This window comes from Lytechinus pictus, chromosome 11, assembly GCF_037042905.1.
Source record: "Lytechinus pictus isolate F3 Inbred chromosome 11, Lp3.0, whole genome shotgun sequence".
NCBI classification, from domain to species: domain Eukaryota; kingdom Metazoa; phylum Echinodermata; class Echinoidea; order Temnopleuroida; family Toxopneustidae; genus Lytechinus; species Lytechinus pictus.
The window spans coordinates 17,316,949-17,331,744 of NC_087255.1; the positions used below are offsets into that span (position 1 = coordinate 17,316,949).

The following is a 14,796-nucleotide window of genomic DNA, read 5'->3' on the forward strand; positions in this document are numbered from 1 at the left end:
ATAAAAGACTAGTTTCCTCAGATGTTATGTAATATCAATTGCATAAGTTTCAATTTTGAATGCTTCATGAGGACTAAAAAAAACCCAATATTTCTTTCACGAGTGGGTAAGAAATAATTTGTATGTTGATGCACTTAAGGTACAACAAAAGTTTTTTTTTTACATTTTTTAAAGAAAATTACATTTAATTTAATTCTTAACACATGATGTTTGGGGAAGCTGCGCGAAAATGACGTCAAAAATAACAAAAAATCAAATTCTAGTAATTTTCTAAATCTATTTTTCTCAAACCTCTACGTATGTTCCTTTTTTTAAATAAAATATTGTTAGGATGAACCTCCCCTATAAAGAATTTAGCTTTTTTAATGCTCAATTGAGCTACATGTATATAGAATCAATTTTTAATTTGAACAGAAGTCATCTCGCCTTGCCATTCGCAATTACATGCATATGTGCAATTTAACCAGGATTAAAAAAAATATTTTACAAGCATTTGTATACCATATTGCCTATCGGCAGAAGTAAAAGGCTAAAAAAAAAGAATGATTACCATGCATTCGGTGTATATCCTCACACAACGCTAAATGAGGACTACACGGTTGATCGTGGATGACCGTTTGTGATGACGTCTGGGATCTTAGAGAAGCAAGGGTAGTCTGCAGAATGTTGGGGTTCAACGGAGCTTTGGAAACGTCTGGTTCGGTTAGGTTTGGGCAGGGAACCGGTGATATTATGGATGTATGGTGTTCCGGAACTGAGGAAAGCCTGTCGGACTGTCCACGCCTCGGGAAAATATCTTTTTGCGGTCATATCGAAGATGCAGGTGCCAGGTGCTATTCAGGGGGTATGTAAAAATTGTCATTGCTTATCGATAAGCATGAATCAAATGGTCCCTTTGATTCAATATAAATAAAGTGAAATTTGAATCATATTCATTCAAGCAAACTCCCCTTGCTTAAGATAAAAATCAGGTTAATCATTTACAGATAAATTGGCATGTCCAGATTCAAAGCATAGTAATATTGGATTACTCTTAATTAATTCATTCACGGTCTTTGTTGGCTTGCAAATCCAAATGACTATGACGTAAAAATTGTTCTGCACTTGTATTACGGAAAACATTGCCATGTCAGGAAAATAGACTGGAATATCAAACACATCAAATCCTGAGTATTAAACAATTCCAGAACATTATATGCCCTACACAAACTTTTCGAGACATTGCTACACCGAATCCGACGTCTTAACACACATTAAAATTTGTTAAATGCAAGAAAATGAAGCTTAAGTTGTTCCGAAAATGGTGGTAATGTAAATTAATGTTGAAGCGTTTATATTTCTGTAATATTGCATCATGCATGTCCTACCTCCCTTGAGTATATTGGCTGGATTGAAAGAGTCATGACAATCTTTTTAAATATATATTTTTAAATTTTCACTTGGTGTGTTATAAACATATATCTATCCAAGAGAGCAGTGAAATATAGCTTTTCTCTATCAGTCATCCTCGTAATTTTGCGATAAGCAAAAACACCACATACTATGCAAACCACTGGATTTGGCCGAATCACGCTAAACACGTTATTAATACAAAGTCACGATTGAAGGTCTTGTACGGTGGATCATGGATGACCGTCTGTGGTGTTATTAGGATGTACTATGTTTGGGATCTAAGGGAGGCAAGGGTAGTCTGCAGAATGATCGGCTTCGACGGGGCGTTGACAGCGCCTCGTTTGTCTAGGTTTGGTCGGGGAATCGGTAGTATTGTTGATGTCCGTTGTTACGGAACAGAAGACCGCCTGGCAGACTGCCCCTATGTCGAGATTGATTCTTCATGTGGGCATCAATACGATGCGGGTGCCGTGTGCTATTCGGGAGGTATGTGCTCAATTTACATCCGTCAACCAATAGTACTTGCAGATGTGGGCCTACATTACTATGAAATAAAGAAAAATCTTTTGAGCTAATGCAACAATATCAAAATTTAAATTACAAATTAGAACTTGATTTTTTTTCTAAATTGTCTTGTCCTCTTAATATGAAATACTTACACATCAATTAAAGTAATAGCTGGCGATAGCATAGAATACTTGCAGTGTTCCTATACATGTATCAATTGTTCAGTCTTTAAAACGAAACAATTCATCAAATTCTAGTATCTGAAATGATACCGTCTTTATCATTATTACTAAAATGGAATAACAGAAGACGAAGTAATATCTAGTGACAAAATTCTATCAGGAAATTTAGATTAATGTCTCTTCAATGGCTCGAACAATCTTGAATGAAGAGTGGAAGTATTGTATGCTGGATGGTGGATGACCATCTGTGGTGACAGTTGGTATGGTTGGTGGAATCTAAGGGCTGCAATAGTTGTTTGCAGAATAGTCGAGTTTGACGGGGCGTTAGAAGCTCCTCGTTTGTCCAGTTTTGGTGCGGGAACTGGTTATATTGTTGGCGTATTTTGTTTTGGAATTGAGGAAAGCCTGACGGACTGTCCCAACCTTTGGAAAACCCCTTTATGTGAGCGTAACAAGGATGGAGGTGTCATGTGCTTCAGGGGGTATGTAACAAAGTTCATTGCTTATCAATAGTCATGAATCAATTTTCAAATTGTTCTTTACAGATTCAATATGATTAAAGTGAATGCCTGTGCTTGTATATTCGTGAACAATCTCCACTTGATTTAGAAGTGATAGGTTTAATTCATCACATAATAAATTTATTCGAGCAAAAAGTATTCAAACTGTGCAAATCAAAATAACAATATTGAATGAAGAGTGGAGGTCTTGTACAGTAAATCATGGATGACCGTCTGTGGTAGAGGGTGGTGGGATCTAAGGGAAGCAAGGGTAGTCTGCAGAATGCTCGGCTTCGACGGGGCGTTGGCAGCGCCTCGTTTGTCTAGGTTTGGGCAGGGAACCGGTGATATTATTGATGTCCGTAGTTGTTACGGAACAGAAGACAGCTTGGTAGACTGCCCATATGTTTATATCCATTCCTCGTGTGGGCATCAATACGATGCAGGTGCCGTGTGTTATTCAGGAGGTATATGATCAATTTTGTATTCGTCAACCAATAGTTCTTGCAGATGTAGGACTACATTATCATTACTGAAATACAAGAATTTTAAAAGTTAATATCACATTATGAAAATTTCGATTACAAATAAAAAAATCAATGTTAACAGCTTGTCCCCATATGTTATCTTTTTATAGAAGTAATAGCTATCACAAGCGTAACAGTTTTGCGTTGTTTAAATTGACATTGTCCAGTCCCTTTGAAATAAAATAATTTATCAACATTTGGATATCTAAAATGATATTTCCTCTTCAATCATGGCGATGACTCGAAAAATGTTGCATGGAGAGTGAAGGTCTAGTACAGTAGATCATGGATGACCGTCTGTGGTGATTGGAGGTGGGCTCTATGGGCTGCAAGGGTAGTTTGCAGAATGCTTGGCTTCGACGGGGCTTTGGAAGCGCCTCATTTGTCTAGGTTTTGGCAGGGAACCGGTGATATAATTGATGTCGGTTGTTACGGATCAGAAAACAGCTTGTCAAACTGCCCAGTTCTGAGGAGGGAACCTAGTTGCAAGCATCAGTATGATGCAGGTGCCGTGTGTTATTTGGGAGGTATAAACAAATTTAAACTTAAAATTACACTTTAAATTAAAATAATGAATCCTATGCATTCTCAGATTTTTTTTTTATAATGTCAGTTTGTTTTGGTCGTCGATGTGCCAGCTACAAAAGTTGACTGGTTAACCAATCCTCATCATGTCTTTCCAATCAAGATTGACATCCTGTCAAGGGTTTAAACAACGCTGAAGGAAGGGTGGAAATGGTGTACGACTGATCCTTGAGAATAGTTTGTATTCGTGGCTGTTGTTAATTTCTTTGGGATCTACTCGATGCGACGGTGGTATGCAGAATACTAGGGTTCGAAGGGGCGTTGAAAGCACCTCGTTTGTGTAGATTTGGTCAGGGAATTGATGATATTATTGATGTCCGTTGTTACGGAACAGAATACCGCTTGGCAGACTGTCTATTCGGGAGCGCTTCTTACTGTAGGCATCACCAAGATGTGGGCGCCGTGTGGGCGCCGTGTGTTATGAAGGGGGTGTAACAAAATATCAGAATTTTCACATTACAACCTACAAAATAGAATTACAATGTTACTCCTGCTATTCTACATCGTTGCATTTCAGTTTCAGAGGATATCAGCACAGACACGTTGAATCATATGAAGAATAAAGTGTATCCATACATTATTAATAATTAATATTTAGAAAGATCTGGCCATTGGCAGAGCAATTTCATCTTATTGTTTTGATAATACACATGCTTTTATCCTGTTCAAATACTCCACCTTTATAAAAGAACACAAATCATGACAATTTCAGGGAAGAGTATCAAAAGATGTGTACAAATCAAATTAAATTCTTCGTACGTGGAAATAGTCCGCTGTATCTGAGAACATCCATTTCTTCCAGACACCCAATTTCATTATTAAAATTTGTTTGATATTTATACATAGTCAAGAGGAAATGTTCTTTTAGAAAATAACACTTGTTCTTTTGAATATTTTTGGAATGACTTTTAATCATTTAGCCCACCCGAATCCACTCCAAGTTCGTCTGGTCGGTGGATCAAACGATGCTGAAGGAAGAGTAGAGGTACTGCATCGCGGATCATGGGGTACTATCTGTGATGACTGGTGGGATCTGAGAGACGCCAGGGTGGTTTGTAGGATGCTGGGGTTTGATGGAGTCTTGAAAGCTCCGAGATCTGCTCGGTTTGGTCAGGGATCTGGCCGTATTCTTCTTTATGGCGTCGGGTGTGACGGAACTGAAGACAACCTGGCAGACTGTGCTCACGCAGGGATTGGAGATTATGGTATTTGTGGTCATGCATGGGATACATGGGCAATGAGTATTGCTAGCCTAAGGTTATATCTGGTATCTTATTTCAATTCTTTGTTTTATGGACTCGTGTTGACGAAGCAGTCTCAATACACATGTCCTATGTCAGTTTAAAAAAGGTGTGCACTCAAAGAGCGATTCTCCTTGGTGCTGCTATCGTCTGATATACATGTTTAGAATTTAATACTTTGTGTACATGATGTAATGTGTGTTCCAGTGGGATTGATTAAAACTGAAGATTCGATGTATTTTACAGTGGATCGTGGATGACAGTTTGTGATGATTTCTGGAATCTGAATGCTGCCTGGTTGGTATGCAGAATGCTAGGGTTCGACGGAGCTTTTGAGACGCCTGGTTCTGCTAGGTTTTGCAGGAACGGGTGGTATTATTGGTGTCAGTTGTTATGGAACCGAATACAACATGGCGGACTGCTCCTTCTGGATAACATCTTCCTGCTGGCATCACGAAGATGCGGGGGCCATGTGTTATTCAGGGGGTACAGTATGTAACAACATTGCTTATGGATATGCATGAATCAATTCTAAATGGTTCATTACAGATTCAATATGATTAAAGCGAATGCCAATGCTTGTATATTCGTGAGCAATCTCCACTTGATTTAGAAGTGATAGGTTTAATCAATCACATAATAAATTTATTCAAGCAAAAAGCGTAATGTTCAAAGTATTCCAAGTGTGCAAATCAAAATAACAATGTTAAATGAAGAGTGGAGGTCTTGTACAGTAGATCATGGATGACAGTCTGCAGTAGATGGTGGTGGGATCTAATGGAAGCAAGAGTAGTCTGTAGAATGCTCGGTTTCGACGGAGCGTTGGCAGCGCCTCGTTTGTCTAGGTTTGGGCAGGGAACCGGTGATTTTATTGATGTCGATTGTTACGGAACAGAAGACAGCTTGGCAGACTGCCCAAATGTGTATATCACTTCCTCATGTGGGCATCAATACGATGCGGGTGCCGTGTGCTATTCGGGAGGTATGTGATCAATTTACATCAGTTAACCAATAGTACTTGCAGATGTGGGCCTACATTACTATGATGAAATCAAACGATATCTTTTGAGCTAATGCAACAATATCAAAATTCTGATTACAAATTAGAACTTGATTTTTTTTTCTAAATTACCTAGTCCTCTTATTATGAAATTCTTACACATTAATTAAAGTAATAGCTGGCGAATGCATGGATTGAATTCCTAAAGTGTCCTAATACATGTATCAATTGTTAAATACTTAAAATGAAAATTTAAAAAAAAAATCTAGTATCTTACTAAAATGGAATAACTGAAGACTAAATGTTATCTAGTGACAAAATCCTATTAGGAATGCAGATTAACGTGTCTTCAGTTGCTCGAACAATCTTGAATGGAGAGTGGAAGTCTTGCATGCTGGATAGTGGATGACCATATGTGGTGACAGTTGGCATGGTTGGTGGGATCAAAGGGCTGCAATAGTTGTTTTCAGAATAGTCAGGTTTGACGGGGCGTTAGAAGCTCCTTGTTTGTCTATGTTTGGTGCGGGAACCGACTATATTATTGGCGTATTTTGTTTTGGAACTGAGGAAAGCCTGGCGGACTGTCCAAACCTTTGGAAAACCTCTGTATGTGAGCATAACGAAGATGGAGGTGTCTTGTGATATGTAACAACGTCACTGCTTATCGATATGCATGAATCAAATTCCAAATGGTTCATTACAGATTCAGTATGATTAAAGTGAATGACAATGCTTTTTAATCGTGAGCAACCCCCGCTTTATTTAGAAATGTTACGTATAATTCATCACAGAATAATGAATTTATTCAGGCTAAAAGCGTGATGTTCAAGTATTCCAAATAAATTATAAAAAAAAGTTGAATGAAGAGTTGAGGTCTTGTATGCTGGATTATGGATGACCATCTGTGGTTGGTACGGTTGGTGGGATCTAAGGGCTGCAATAGTTGTTTGCAGAATACTCGGTTTCGACGGAGCGTTGGCAGCGCCTCGTTTGTCTAGGTTTGGTCTCGGAACCGGTGATATTATTGCTGTCTATAATTGTTACGGAACAGAAGATAGCCTGGTAGACTGCTCTTATTTCCGTTCCTCGTGTGGGCATCAATACGATGCGGGTGCCGTGTGCTATTCAGGAGGTATATGATACATTTTACATCCGCCAACCAATAGTACTTGCAGATGTTGGCCTACATCACCATGATTGAAATAAAAAAAAATTATATTTTGAGCTAATGCAACAATATCAAATTTTTTATTACAAATTAAAACTCGATTTTTTTTCTTCAAAATGTTCTTGTCCTCTTCTTATTAATTAGATTAGTAGCTGGCGATAGCATATAATACTTACAGTATTCTAATACATGTATCAATATTATTGTTCAGTCCTTAAAATGAAACAATTTATCAAAATTCTAGTATCTAAACATGATACCATCTTTATCATCGGACTGTCCTAACCTTTAGAAAACCTCTTTATGGGAGAATAACGAAGATGGAAGTGTTATGTGCTATTCAGGGGGTATGTAACGGCATTCATTGCTTATCGACATGCATGAATCAATTTCCAAGTGGTCCCTTTCAGATTCAACATAATTAAGGTGAATTAAGAATTTTACCCACTTAAGCAAACTCCCTTTGGTTTACACAAAAATCAGGTCAATCATTTACAGATAAATTGGCGTGTCCAGATTAAAAGCGTAGTAATATTGGATAACTCTTAATTTTAATATTCACGGCTTTTTAGGCTGGCAAAACCAAAAGATCATGACACAACATTGTTCTGCACTTGTTCTACGGAACACATTGCCATGTCAGGAGGATAAACTATTTTTTTTTTCAAACGGCATATCAAATACATCAAATCCTGAGTATAAAACAATTGCAGAACATTAAATTCCCTACGGAAACTTTTTGAGACATTGCGACACCAACCATGCCAACTTTGTGGCTTGACAACCAATCCCCACGAGCCCCGGTTACGTCATACAAAGATGATCTACTGTAAACACACATTAAATATTCATGAAATTCAAGGAAATGAAGCCTAAGTTGTTCTGAAAATGATCGCAATGTACACTAAAACTGAATGGTTATTTTTTTTCTGTTAGGACACATTACATCATGCATTTCGTCCCTCCCGTAAGCATTGGTTGGATTGAAAGAGTCATTAAAGAAATTGAATTTTTACTTGGTAGTTTATAAACATATATCTATCCAAGAGAGCAGTGAAAGATTTTCTCAATCATTCATGTAATTTTGCGATGAACAAAAACACTGCACACTATGCAGATCATTGGATATGGCCGAATCACGCTAAAACACGTTATCAATACAAAATGACGATTGAAGGTCTTGTACGGTGGATCATGGATGACCGTCTGTGGTGATATTAGGATAATTCGTCAAAGGTTATATGTTTGGGATCTAAGGGAGGCAAGGGTAGTCTGCAGAATGCTCGGCTTCGACGGGGCGTTGGAAGCACATCGTTTGTCTAGGTTTGGTCGGGGAATCGGTAGTATTGTTGATGTCCGTTGTTACGGAACAGAAGACAGCCTGGCAGACTGCCCCTATGTGGAGATCGATTCTTCATGTGGGCATCAATACGATGCGGGTGCTGTGTGCTATTCGGGAGGTATGTGACCAATTTATATCAGTCAACCAATAGTTCTTGCAGATGTGGGTCTACATTACTATGATGAAATACTGCAACAATATCAAAATTTCTATTACAAATTAAAACTCGATTTTTTTAATTCTCTTGTCCTCTACTTATGAAATACTAACACATTAATTAAAGCAATAACTGGCGAAAGCATAGACTACTTGAAGTGTCCTAATACATGCATCAATAAAAAATGAAACAATTTATAAAAAAATCTAGTATCTTACTAAAATTGAATAATTGAAGACTAAATGATATCTAGTAACAAAATTATATCAGAAATGCAGATTAACGTCTCTTCAATGGCTCAGTCTTGCATGCTGGATAGTGGATGACCATATGTGGTGACAGTTGGAATGGTTGGTAGGATCAAAGGGCTGCAATAGTTGTTTGCAGAATAGTCAGGTTTGACGGGGCGTTAGAAGCTCTTCGTTTGTCTAGGTTTGATTCGAGAACCTATTATCTTATTGGCGTATTTTGTTTTGGAACTGAGGAAAGCCTGGCGGACTGCCCAAACGTTTAGAAAACCTCTGTATGCGAGCATAACGAAGATGGAGGTGTCATGTGCAACTTAGGGGGTATGTAACAACATTCATTGCGTTTCGATTTGCATGAATCAATTTCCAAATGGTTCATTACAGATTAAATATGATTAAAGTGAATAACAGGGCTTTCATATTCTTGAGCAAACTCCACTTGATTTTAATAGATACATTACGTTTAATTAATCACATAACAATACATTTATTCATTCTAAAAGCGTAATGTTGAAAGTCTCCGAATTGTACAAAAGAACAATGTTGAATGAAGAGTGGAGGTCTTTTATGATGGATCGTGGATGACCGTCTGTGGTGATTGGAGGTGGGATCTAATGGAAGCAAGGGTAGTCTGCAGAATACTCGGCTTCGACGGGGCGTTGGCAGCGCCTCGTTTGTCTAGGTTTGGTCTCGGAACCGGTGGTATTATTGGTGTCGGTTGTTACAGAACAGAAGACAGCCTGGTAGAATGCTCTTATTTCCGTTCCTCGTGTGGACATCAATACGATGCGGGTGCCGTGTGTTATTCAGGAGGTATATGATCAATTTTGTATTCGTCAACCAATAGTACTTGCGGACGTTGGACTACATTATCATGACTGAAATACAATAATTTTTAAATTCAATAACACATGAAATTTCGATTACAAATACAAATTAATTTATGTTAATCGCTTGTCCCCACTATGTTACATATTTATCGAAGTAATAGCTAGCGATAACATAAAAAAATTGCTTTGTTTTGATGGACATTTTCCAGTCCTTTTAAAATTAAAATAAATTGTCAACATTTGGATACCTAAAATGATATCGTCTCTTCAATCATGGCAATGACTCGAACATTGATCAATAGAGAGTGAAGGTCTTGGATGACAGTGGGATCTGAGGGCTGCAAAACCTGTTTACAGAATGCTCCACTTCGACGGGGCGTTAGAAGTGCCCCGTTTGTCTAGGTTTGGTCTCGGAACTGGTGATATTATTGATGTCGGTTGTTTTGGAACAGAAGACAGCCTGACTGACTGCCCACATGTGTATATCCTTTCTTCTTGTGCATGTTGTGCATCAAAACGATGCGGGTGCCGTGTGCTATTTGGGAGGTAGGCCTATATGTGACCAGCCATCCCAAAGCCAACGATAAGTCGCCCAAAATGAATCTTTTATTGAGTTTGAAATGCACATCCTAAGCTTTAAAATGAAAATGATTTATGTTTTGTTTAATTATTCAACGATTACCCACGCAAATATTTGATTGCATGCAGAGGAAACTACGCGAGATCTTAGAAAAATATGGAGAAAATAATGTTTGAAGTTCTGAGTTCACTCAGGTATGAGATGTGCACTCTGTGCAATCTCAGAAAAGCTTGTGTCAAAGAAACTCTTGTCTTGTTTTCTATTCAACTTTACAACTTGAAATCTTGACAGTATCTGGAAGAATAATTATTCCTTTAGATGTTTTTATTTATTTTTCTATTTTAACACAAAAGCCCTTGTAATATAATTTATCAACATTCTAGTATCTAAAAAGATATACCGTCTTATCATGGTTACTAAAATGACATAAGTGAAGACTGGAACATGTTATGAAGGGGGTATACACTTTTTGTAAATACTTGCAAATATCAGAATGTTCACATAACTATCTACTATTATACACCGAGGACATTTCAATTTCAGAGAATATCAATACAAACACTTCTAATCATATGAAGAATAAGACTATTTATACTTGATATTCAGGAAGAGCTGGCCATAGACAGATCAATTTCATTTTATTAATTTGATCATACATATGATTTGTACTGTTCGAAAACTCCACAACCTATTAAACTTTCAGGGGAGAGTATCAAAAGATCTGTGTAAATCAAATCAGACTCTTCCTATGTGGAAATGGTCTGCTGTTTCTGAGAATGCCCTCTTCCACCGGCCACTCCATTTGATTTATCAGTATTTGTGTTCTGTTTGAACATTGTCGATCTAAAATGTTCTTTTAGAAAATAACAATTGTTCTTTTAATATCATATGGAATGCATTTTAATTATATAGCACACCCAAATCCACTCCAAGTTCGTTTGGTAGGTGGATCAAACGATGCTGAAGGGAGAGTAGAGGTACTGCATCGCGGATCATGGGGTACTGTATGCGATGAGTGGTGGGATCTGAGAGACGCCAGGGTGGTTTGTAGGATGTTGGGGTTTGATGGAGCCTTGGAGGCATCGAGATCTGCACGGTTCGGTCAGGGATCTGGCCGCATACTTCTTGTTTACGTCGGGTGTGACGGAACAGAAGACAACCTTGCAGACTGTGCTCATCCAGGGATTGGAGATTACTGTAATCATGCTTGGGACGCAGGCGCAATCTGTTATTCGTTTGTATTTATTTTTAATCCATAAAGCTGCCTGGAGGTGGAACAATTATTGACCTGATCAATGGTTCCGGCTAAAGATGGAGCTTAATTGTCATGATGCAATTGAGATGGTGACTCCATATTGGACAGTGCAGTTAGAAAAATTCAACGTGCTATTTTACAATTGCTGTTCTATTTGAACTAACTTATTGGTTGGTAAAAAAAAAAAAAAAAAAGAACCAGGAGGTATATGATCAGATCTAAATTTATCAACCGATAGTAATTGCAGATGTAGGCGTGCATTACCATGACTGAAATACAATAATTTTTTTATTCAGTAACACATTATGAAAATGTTGATTACAAAAAAAAAAAAAAAAATCATCTATGTTAATAGCTTGTCCCCTTATGTTATATATTGATCGAAGTAATAGCTAGCAAAAGCATAAAAGTTTTGCAATGTTTAAATTGACATTGTCCAGTCCTTTAAAAAAAAAAAATATCAACATTAGGATATACAAAATGATATCGTCTCTTCAATCATGGCGATGGGTCGAAAAATGTTGAATGAAGAGTTGATGTATTGTATGCTAGATCGTGGATGACTGTCTGTGGTGACTGGTGGGATCTAAGGAATGCAAGAGTAGTCTGCAGAATGCTCGGCTTTGACGGGGCGTTAGCAGCGCCTCGTTTGTCTAGGTTTGGGCAGGGAACCGGTTATATTATTGATGTCGGTTGTTACGGAACAGAAGACAGCCTGGTAGACTGCTCTTATATCCATTCATCGTGTGGGCATCAACACGATGTGGGTGCTGTGTGTTATACAGGAGGTATATGATCAGTTCTAAATTTGTCAACCGATAGTACTTACAGGTGTAGGCCTACATTGCCATGACTGAAATACAAGCATTTTTTAATTCAATAACACATTATAAAATTTCGATTACAAATACAAAATCATTTATGTTAATATCTTGTCCCCATTATGTTACAAACTTATCGAAGAAATAGCTAGCGATAGCATACAAATTTCTGCTTTCTTTTGATGGGCATTTTCCAGTCCCTTAAAAAAAACTATTTATCAACATTTTGGATATCTAAAATGATATCGTCTTTTGAATCATGGCAATGGTTTGAACAATGTCGAATGGAGAAAGGAGGTCTTGTATGCTTGATCGTGGATGACTGTCTGTGGTTGGGGGTGGGATCTAATGGAAGCAAGGGTAGCCTGCAGAATGCTTGGCTTCGACGGTTCGTTGAAAGCGCCTTGTTTGTCTAGGTTTGGTCTCGGAACCGGTGATAGTATTGGTGTCGGTTGTTACGGAACAGAAGACAGCTTGTCAAACTGCCCAGTTCTGAGGAGGGAACCCAATTGCAAGCATCAGAAAGATGCAGGTGCCGTGTGTTATTTGGGAGGTATAAACAATTTTTACACTTATTAAATGAACCATAGGCATACTAGGATGCTTTTTATAATGTCATTTTGTTTTGGCCATCGATGTGCCAGCCACAGAAATTGAATGGTTAACCAATCCTCATCATGTCCTTCCAATCAAGATTGACATCCTGTCAAGGGTTCCAACAACGTTGAAGGAATTGTGGAAATAGTGTACGACTGATCTTTGAGAATAGTTTGTATTCGTGGCTGTGGTTAATTTCTTTGGGATCTACTCGATGCGACGGTGGTATGCAGAATACTAGGGTTCGAAGCATAGAGCTAAGAGCTCTATGGTTCGAAGGGGCGTTGAAAGCACCTCGTTTGTCTAGATTTGGTCAGGGAATTGATGATATTATTGATGTCCGTTTTTACGGAACAGAAGACCGATTGGCAGACTGTCTATTCGGGAGCGCTTCTTACTGTAGGCATCACCTAGATGTGGGCGCCGTGTGTTATGAAGGGGGTATAGAATTTTCACATGGCTACCTACAAAATAGAATTACAATGTTACTTCCGCTATTCTACGTCGGGGCATTTCAGTTTCAGAGAATATCATTACAGACACGTTGAATCATATGAAGAATAAAGTATATCCATACATTATTGATAATTAATATTCAGGAAGATATGGCCATAGACGGAGCAATTTCATCTTATTGTGTTGAAAATACACATGCTTTTATCCTGTTCAAATACAGCTTTAAAAAAGAACACAGATCATGACAATTTCAGGGATAAAAGTATCAAAAGATCTGCACAAATCAAATTAAATTCCTCGTATGTAGAAATAGTCCGCTGTTTCTAAAAACATCCTCTACTTCCAGACACTCAATTTCATTATTAACATTTGCTTGATATTTATATATTGTCAAGAGGAAATGTTATTCTAGAAAATAACACTTGTTCTTTTGAATATTTTTGGAATTACTTTTAATCATTTAGCCCACCCGAATCCACTCCAAGTCCGTCTGGTCGGTGGATCAAACGATGCTGAAGGCAGAGTAGAGGTCATGCATAACGGATCCTGGGGTACTATCTGTGATGACTGGTGGGATCTGAGAGACGCCAGGGTGGTTTGTAAGATGATGGGGTTCGATGGAGCCTTGGAAGCACCGAGATCTGCTAGGTTCGGTCGGGGCTCTGGTCGCATTCTTCTAACCTTGGTCGGATGTGATGGAACTGAAGACAACCTAGCAGACTGTGCTCATCCAGGAATTGGAGATTGGAGATACTGTAGTCATGAATGGGATGCAGGGGCAATTTACTGGCTCTTACTTGTTGTATTTCAGGTATTTCCTCATGCGTGCAACACAGAAATGTAAATCTTTTTATTTTTTTAATGGCATTTCAAAGATAAGATTTCAGAGCATCTATTAACATCAAAATCAATTCTAAATGGTTCATTACAGACTCAATATGATTAAAGTGAATGCCAATGCTTTTATATTGTGAGCAATCTCCACTTGATTTAAAAGTGTTAGTTTTAATAAATCACAGAATAATAAATTCATTTAAGCAAAAAGCGTAATATTCAAAGTATTCCAACTGTGCACATCAAAATAACAATGTTGAATAAAGAGTGGTCTTTTATGCTGGATCGTGGATGACCGTCTGTGGTAATTGGCGGTGGGATCTAAGGGAAGCAAGGGTAGTCTGCAGAATACTCGGCTTCGACGGGGCGTAAGAAGCGCCTCGTTTGTCTAGGGTTTGGGCAGGGAACCGGTGATGTTATGGATGTCTATAATTGTTACGGAACAGAAGACAGCTTGGCAGGCTGCTCTGTGGGGCTCTATTCTTCCTGTGGGCATCAATACGATGCGGGTGCCGTGTGCTATTCAGGAGGTACATGACCAATAGTTCTTGCAAATGTAGAACTACGTTATTAT

At 38.2% G+C, this 14,796-nt stretch overlaps 2 pseudogenes; both read left to right on the forward strand.

The window, feature by feature from the left end:
• The first annotated feature begins 1,652 nt into the window (after positions 1-1,652).
• LOC135153097 (deleted in malignant brain tumors 1 protein-like) lies at positions 1,653-11,518 on the forward strand (annotated as a pseudogene).
• A 555-nt stretch (positions 11,519-12,073) lies between these two features.
• The window catches only part of LOC129271877 (deleted in malignant brain tumors 1 protein-like), a 29,478-nt pseudogene continuing 26,755 nt past the window's right edge, over positions 12,074-14,796 (forward strand).